This window comes from Tachyglossus aculeatus, chromosome 21 (assembly GCF_015852505.1).
Source record: "Tachyglossus aculeatus isolate mTacAcu1 chromosome 21, mTacAcu1.pri, whole genome shotgun sequence".
Lineage (NCBI taxonomy): Eukaryota > Metazoa > Chordata > Mammalia > Monotremata > Tachyglossidae > Tachyglossus > Tachyglossus aculeatus.
This window is the reverse complement of record NC_052086.1, coordinates 24885321-24894253: the sequence shown is the minus strand read 5'-3', so window position 1 is coordinate 24894253 and position 8933 is coordinate 24885321. Positions and strand designations below refer to the sequence as shown.

The window sequence follows — 8933 nt, the reverse complement described above, 5'->3', positions numbered from 1 at the left end:
GACAACTTGATCACCTTGTATCCCCACCAGCGCTTTGAACAGTGCTCTGCACATGTGTTTAACAAATGCCATTATTATTATTATTATTATAGAAGAGGGAGGCAGAGAACACAACCAAACATATTAACAAAATAAAACGGTTCCCATTCCACGTCTTGCCTCGCACTCAGCTAAAAACGTTCACAGAAACCACAAATTTGCAGTTTACTAGCCTAAGAAATTCTCAGTATTCTCCCCTAATAATCATAATGATGGCATTTATTAAGCGCTTCCCATGTGGAAAGCGTTGTTCTAAGCTCTGGGGAGGTCACAAGGTGATCAGGTTGTCCCACGGGGGGCTCACAGGCTTAATCCCCATTTTACAGATGAGGCAACAGAGGTACAGAGATGTTAAGTGACTTACCCAAAGTCACACAGCTGACAATTGGCAGAGCCAGAACTTGAACCCATGACCTCTGACTCCGAAGCCCGGGCTCTTTCCACTGAGCCAATCAATCAATCAATCGTATTGATTGAGCGCTTACTGTGTGCAGAGCACTGTACTAAGCGCTTGGGAAGTCCAAGTTGGCAACATGTAGAGACGGTCCCTACCCAACAGTGGGCTCACAGTCTAGAAGGGGGAGACAGAGAACAAAACAAAAGATATTAACAAAATAAAATAAGTAGAATAGATATGTACAAGTAAAATAGAGTAATAAATACGTACAAACATATATACATATATGTTTATGTATTAAAATAAGTAGAATAGATATGTACAAGTAAAATAGAGTAATAAATATGTACAAACATATATACATATATGTTTATGTATTAAGCGACGCTGCTTCTCTAAGAAAAGGAAAGCTCCAAAGTAGTGGTTGGCAGTTAACAGTGCTCTGACCACAGTAAGCGCTCAATAAATATGATTGAATGAATGAACAGGCCACTTTAATTTTCCAAGATTTACTTTGGAAATAGAAACACAGGCAAAATGTCCTTAAAAATCTTGCTTGATAAAAATCAAGCATTATAGGGACTATCATTAGTTCAGTTTTCATTATAAAAGTTTTTTTAGTTGAAACCTAACCTTTAAAAATATCAATAGTATTTATTGAGAACTGTGTGCAGAGCAGTGACTAAGTGCTCAGGAGAATACAATAAAATTGATAGACACGAACCTTTCCCTGCTCAGAAGGAAGTTATAATCTAGTGGGGGGTACAAACAATAAATTACAGAGAGGGGAAGCAACAGATTTTATAATAAAGGTAAATGAGTCTGGCGCTCTGCACACAGTAGGCGCTCAACAAGTACCATGGATTGATTGACTAGGGAGTGGGGATGGGGAAATATCAAAATGCTAAGTGTATAGCAGAAGGGACAATAAGGTGGAGACGGATGAGAGGTTAATCAGGCATACTAAATATAAACACTGGCTAATCATCAACTCTTGCTATGAAGAGTCTGGAAAAAAAGTCCTGAAATGTGCTGATGTAGCAATTGCCTCAAAAATACAAATCGTCAACTCTGGTGTATATATGTATATCAATCAATCAATCAATCGTATTTATTGAGCGCTTACTGTGTGCAGAGAACTGTACTAAGTGCTTGGCAACATATAGAGACAGTCCCTACCCAACAGTGGGCTCACAGTCTAAAAGTATATATGTTTGTACATATTTATTACTCAATTTATTTACTTATTTATTTTACTTGTACATATCTATTCTATTTATTTTATTTTGTTAGTATGTTTGGTTTTGTTCTCTGTCTCCCCCTTTTAGACTGTGAGCCCACTGTTGGGTAGGGGCTGTCTCTATATGTTGCCAACTTGGACTTCCCAAGCGCTTAGTCCAGTGCTCTGCACATAGTAAGCGCTCAATAAATACGATTGATTGATTGATTGATTGATTGATTGGTGTTTCCAGGGACAACGTATGAATCTGAAAGCTGGACAGTGAAAAAAACAGGATAGAGAGAACATCGGCTCTTCTGAAATATGGTGTTGGAGAAGGCTTTTACGAATACCATGGACAGCCCGAAAAACAAACAAATGGATTCTGGAGCAAATTCAACCAAAGTGGTCTTTGGAAGGCCAAATGACTCGACTTAGATTAGCGTATTTTCAACACATAATCAGGAGGACTGATTCTCTGAAGAAGACGCTAATGCTAGGAAAAGTCCAGGGAAAACATGGAAGAGGCAGACCAGCGGCTAGATTCATTCGTTCATTCATTCAGTTGTATTTATTGAGCGCTTACTGTGTGCAGAGCACTGTACTAAGCGCTTGGGAAGTACAAGTTGGATAGAGACCGTAACGACGATAATGGAAGAACCATTAGGAAGGTTGCGGATTACGGCAGAGGACAGGACGTTCTGGAGAAAATATATCCATGGAGTCGCTATGAATCGGAAACGACTCGACGGCACTTAATAATCATCATCAACTTTGTGATTTTATGCTTACTTTAAAACAAGCCAAAGTTCTGAAATCAGTCAATATTAGAGAGTGTTTACTGTACCAAGCACTTCAGAGGATACAATCAACTAGTAGATATGATCTCTCCACTACAAAGAGTTTAAATCAAGTAGGAGTGATAAGCACTAAAATAAACTACAGGTAGGAAGAAAAAAATTGGTTAGGTAAGGTCTAATGGAGTATGCTAATAATGGTATTTTTTTTAAGTGGCATTTGTTAAGAGCTTATTACGTGCCAGGTGCTGTACTAAGCGCTTGGGAAGTACAAGGTGGATGGATAGAGACCATAACGACGATAATGGAAGAACCATTAGGAAGGCTGCGGATTACGGCAGAGGACAGGACATTCTGGAGAAAATATATCCATGGAGTCGCTATGAATCGGAAACGACTCGACGGCACTTAATAATCATCATCAACTTTGTGATTTTATGCTTACTTTAAAACAAGCCAAAGTTCTGAAATCAGTCAATATTAGCGAGTGTTTACTGTACCAAGCACTTCAGAGGATACAATCAACTAGTAGATATGATCTCTCCACTACAAAGAGTTTAAATCAAGTAGGAGTGATAAACACTAAAATAAACTACAGGTAGGAAGAAAAAAATGGGTTAGGTAAGGTCTAATGGAGTATGCTAATAATGGTATTTTTTTTTAAGTGGCATTTGTTAAGAGCTTCTTATGTGCCAGGCGCTGTACTAAGCGCTTGGGAAGTACAAGTTGGATGGATAGAGACCACAACGACGATAATGGAAGAACCATTAGGAAGGTTGCGGATTACGGCAGAGGACAGGACGTTCTGGAGAAAATATATCCATGGAGTCACTATGAATCGAAACGACTCGAAAGCACTTCATAATCATCATCAACTTTGTGATTTTATGCTTACTTTAAAACAAGCCAAAGTTCTGAAATCAGTCAATATTAGAGAGTGTTTACTGTACCAAGCACTTCAGAGAATACAATCAACTAGTAGGTATGATCTCTCGACTACAAACTGTTTAAATCAAGTAGGAGTGATAAGCACTAAAATAAACTACAGGTAGGAAGAAAAAAATGGGTTAGGTAAGGTCTAATGGAGTATGCTAATAATGGTATTTTTTTTTAAGTGGCATTTGTTAAGAGCTTATTAGGTGCCAGGCACTGTACTAAGCACTGGGATAGATACAAACTAATCAGGTTGGACACAGTTCCTGTCCCACATGGGATTCACAGTCAAGCCCCATTTTACATTTCAGAGAAGCAGCATGGCTCAGTGGAAAAGAGCCCGGGCTTTGGAGTCAGAGGTCATGGGTTCAAATCCCGGCTCCGCCAATTGTCAGCTGTGTGACTTTGGGCAAGTCACTTCACTTCTCTGGGCCTCAGTTGCCTCATCTGTAAAATGGGGATTAAGACTGTGAGCCCCACCGTGGGACAACCTGATCACCTTGTAACCTCCCCAGCGCTTAGAACAGTGCTTTGCACCTAGTAAGCGCTTAATAAATGCCCTCATTATTATTATTATTATTATTTACAGATGAGGGAACCGACACAGAAAAGTCATGTGATTTGCTCAAGGTCCCAGAGCAGAAAAGTGGCAGAGCTGGGATTAGAACCCAGGTCCTCTGACTCCTAGGCCTGGGCTTAAAGACTGTGAACCCACTGTTGGGTAGGGACCGTCTCTATATGTTGCCAACTTGTACTTCCCAAGCGCTTAGGCCAGTGCTCTGCACACAGTAAGCACTCAATAAATACGATTGATTGATTGATTTATTAATCCACTAGGCCAAGCGTCTTCTCTTTATTACAGAGCCCAGAGTATCATTCTTGAGATTCTTGGTCTGACTTTATTGAACAGTTAGTCCTGTGGCTCTTAGATCAATCAATCATATTTATTGAGCGCTTACTGTGTGCAGAGCACGGTACTAAGCGCTTGGGAAGTACAAGTTGGCAACATCTAGAGACAATCCCTACCCAACAGTGGGCTCACAGTCTAAAAGGGGCAGACAGAGAACAAAATCAAACATACTAACAAAACAAAAATAAATAGAATAGATATGTACAAGTAAAATAGAGTAATAAATATGTACAAACATATATACAGGTGCTGTGGGGAAGGCAAGGAGGTAAGATGGGGGGGTGGACCAGTGCTCTGCACACAGTAAGTGCTCAATAAATACGATTGATTGATTGATCCACTAGGCCAAGCATCTTCTCTTTATTACAGAGCCCAGAGTATCATTCTTGAGATTCTTGGTCTGACTTTATTGAACAGTTAATCCTGTGGCTCTTAGATCACATACGCCAGGAGTTTGCAATTGACTGATGCACTGTTGAGCCTCCTTTGGGAGAGAGCCCTCCTTTCCTCTTCTCCCACTCCCTTCTGGGGGTTTATTCACCCCCGCTCCCAACCCCACAGTACTTCATCATCATCAATCGTATTTATTGAGCGCTTACTGTGTGCAGAGCACTGTACTAAGCGCTTGGGAAGTACAAATTGGCAACATATAGAGACAGTCCCTACCCAACAGTGGGCTCACAGTCTAAAAGGGGGAGACAAAACCAAACATACTAACAAACAAATGTACATATCTGTAATTAGTTTCCCTTAATATCTGCCTCCCCATCTACACTACCGCATTTCAAGCAGGTTCATTCAGCTGGCCCCAAGATGAGCGTCTCCCCCGCCGGTGCCCTGGACTGCCAGCCTGGGTTCTTTGTTTCTTCTTTCCGCCTGGTTCCACCAAGCCACCGCAGTCAAGGAACTGAAGTTTGTGATACTAGTATTTCGACATGGCGACAGAAGTCCCATCGAAACATTTCCTGTGGATCCTCACAAGCAGTCTGCTGGGCCACAGGGATTTGGACAACTTGCTCAGGAACAGCAGTATGAGCTTGGACAGTTTTTACATAAAACATACTCACACTTCCTCAATGATTCTTATAACCGGAATCAGGTTTTTGTTCGCAGCACAGATATTGACTGGATCTTGATGAGTGCCATGGCCAATCTTGCTGGTCTCTTTCCACCCAAGGGAACCAGTGTTTGGAATCCTCAAATCCCCTGGCAACCCACCCCAGTCCACACAGTACCAGTGTCTGAAGATCAGTTGCTGTACCTTCCTTTTCTAAAATGCGCTCGTTTTAAAGAACTTCTGAAAGGAACTTTGGAGACAGAGGATTTCCCGAACAGGCTCAAACCCTACAGGGAGTTCCTAAAACAGATATCAAAGCATTCAGGAATCACAAGTGATAACCTTTTTGAAATCTGGAGTAAAATCTACGATCCTTTATTTTGTGAGTATTCACAACTTTACCCACCTGGGCCACTGAGGACACTATGACTAAGTTGAGAGAACGGTCAGAGTTGTCCCTAATGTCAACCTTTGGAATTTACAATCAAAAAGAAAAATCTTGACTTCAGGGAGGTGTCCTGATGAATGACGTCCTCACACGTGTCAAGAGTACCACAGAACCCTCCACCCAGAGAAAACTTGTCATCTATTCGGCAATGAGGGAACTGAGGCACAGAGAAGTGAAGTGACTTGCCCAAAGTCACACAGCTGACAATCAGAGTCAGGATTTGAACCCATGACCCTAGACTCCAAAGCCTGTGCTCTTTCCATTGAGCCACGCTGATCACCTTGTAACCTCCCCAGTGCTTAGAACAGGGCTTTGCACATAGTAAGGGCTTAATAAATGCCATCATTATTATTATTACACAATAAGCCTATCGTGGGCAAGGAATTTGTTTATTGTTGTACTCTCTAAAGCATTTAGTACAGTGCTTCGCACATGGTAAGTCCTCAATAAATATGATTGAAAGAAAGAGGCAGGACCTCTAGAATGAGATCCCGGATAGTCCAGACACATCCCTAACCTGCACAATGCATTCACTTTCAAGAGTAGGCTCCGATCCAATCTCTTTGATTTTCGAGACAAAATTTATCTTCATGTGGTAAGTTCTAGTGACACCACTTAGACTCTTATTTTTTTGAACATTTACGACCAGCAGCAGGACCACCAAACAGTCTGTGGATCTTTCAACTCTGTCTGTTTTTTTTATTTGATAGCCTGAGAATTATTCTTATAGACAGTGGAAAAGTTCTCAAAATGCCATTTTTTAATATAGAACAAAGTGAAAAGGCAACCTATCAATGAAAGTTAAGACAAGCCACCGTCTGGGCCTGGGAGTCGGAGGACCTGGGTTCTAATCCCGGCTCTCTGATCTCGGACAAGTCACTTAATTCCTCTGTGCCTCAGTTCACTCATCTGAAAAATGGGGATTCAATACCTATTCTCCCTCCTACTTAGACTGTGAGCCCCATGTGGGACCTGATTGTCCTGTATCTACCCCAGTGCTTAGTAATAATAATAATAATAATAATAATAATGTTGGCATTTGTTAAGCGCTTAGTATGTGCAAAGCACTGTTCTAAGCGCTGGGGGGAACACAAGGAGATGAGGTTGCCCCATGTGGGGCCCACAGTCTTAATCCCCATTTTACAGATGAGGGAACTGAGGCACAGAGAAGTGAAGTGACTTGTCCAAGGTCACACAGCAGACATGTGGGGGAGGTGGGATACGAACCCATGACCTCTGCCTCCCAAGCCCGCACTCTCAGCACTGAGCCATGCTGCTTCTCTCTTAATAATAATAATGATGGCATTTATTAAGCACTTACTATGTGCAAAGCACTGTTCTAAGCGCTGGGGAGGTTACAAGGTGATCAGGTCGTCCCACGGGGGGCTCACAGTCTTAATCCCCATTTTACAGATGAGGTCACTGAGGCACAGAGAAGTTAAGTGACTTGCCCAAAGACACACTGCTGACAATTGGTGGAGCCGGGATTTGAACCCCAGACTTCTGACTCCAAAGCCCATGCTCTCTCCACTGAGCCACGCTGCTTAGTACAGTGCTGGGCACATAGTAAGCACTTAAATACCACAGTTATTACTACTTGCTCTGTTAACTGGACCCTTGAACAAATTGCTGCTCAATACAGAAGTTATTATTTTTATCTTTGACTCAGAACTTGTAAACGTACAGAGATGCAAGGCCTCATCACCAAAATGTAAAATTGGGTTAATAGGAAGCAGATATTTATTGAACAGGAGTATTAACTCCACATTTTATTTTATAATGCAAGTAATGCTTAGGTTTTTGGCTGGGAATATGTCTGCTAATTCTGTTGTACTCTCCCAAGCACTTAGTACAATTTTCTGCAAATAGTAAGCGCTTAATACATACCATTCATTGATTGATGACTAATAAGTATAGAGCAGAGAAGCCAGATTAAAACTAAGCATGTGGCATCTCCTGGTTTTCCCTTTCTTTTCATTTGTGCAAAAGAAACCAGGTAGTATTGCCTGTGGTTATCTCCCCTGCCCCTACTTCTCTTTCCCCTGTAATCTGTGTTTCAAACAGCTAAAACAATGCTCAATATCTAGGTTGGTTGAAAACAGTAGCTATTAGGCTATGATCAACAATGAAACACAGTACTTGATCAGAAATGTTTTGACATTTGATTTGGTTTCTACTGGTTTCAAAATAGACTTTTGACATTTTTATTTCAGCAAGCCAAACAGTCAGCATTGGTACATATTATGCCTAAAGTAAATTCCTAATGGAAATAGTTAAAATGAATCCACTTTAGACTGTCCAAACGGAATTAAAGGTTCCTAGAGATAGATTTAATATTTTTATACATATTACAATTATTTCTAACACCCTAATAATACAATAATGTCTGCAGTAAGGGCCCTTTGGGAGGAAAGGCAGCTCCTCAAAAGAGTCAGATTATAAATGATTAAAGACATGTCATCTTAAAACTTCTTCTCCGAAAAACCAACTTTTGGGGGCATGGAAGATAGTCTTAGTATTTTGAGTATTTTTTGTTATTGTCTCCATCTTCTGACTAGTCCATAAAGCTTTAAAAATGGAAATTGGGAACAAGTGAAAAATCAATTGAGTTCAATAGTAATAATAATAATGATGGCATTTGTTAAGCGCTTGCTACGTGCCAGGCACTGTTCCAATTGCTGGGATAAATACAAGATAATCGGGTTGGACACCGTCCCTGTCCCACACAGGGCTTTCAGCCTTAATTCCCATTGTTACAGACGAGGGAACTGAGGCATAGAAGTGAAGTGATTTGCCCAAGGTCACACAGCAGACAAATGGAGGAAGCAGGATTAGAACCCAGGTCCTTCTGATTCCCAGGCCCATGTTCTAACCACAAAGCCACATAAAACCCGAAGCCATCGAATGACTGTTCAGAATCAGGATTCCTGAGATTGAGGGTTCAAGCGCTTAGTACAGTGCTCTGCACACAGTAAGCGCTCAATAAATACGATTGATTGATTGATTGAGGGTTGTTGTGGGGTCAAGAAAATGGAGTTGCAGGGACTGAAGGAGAGGACCGGTGGCAGAGTGGAGCAATAGTAGGTTTGTGAAAAAGAAGAGGATGTACCATATGAACAGGCTTGTGTTGTGT

General features: G+C 41.2%; 1 pseudogene; it reads left to right on the top strand.

Annotated features, from left to right (window-relative positions):
• The first annotated feature begins 5069 nt into the window (after positions 1–5069).
• On the top strand, positions 5070–8064 carry LOC119942083 (annotated as a pseudogene).
• The last annotated feature ends 869 nt before the right edge of the window (positions 8065–8933 follow it).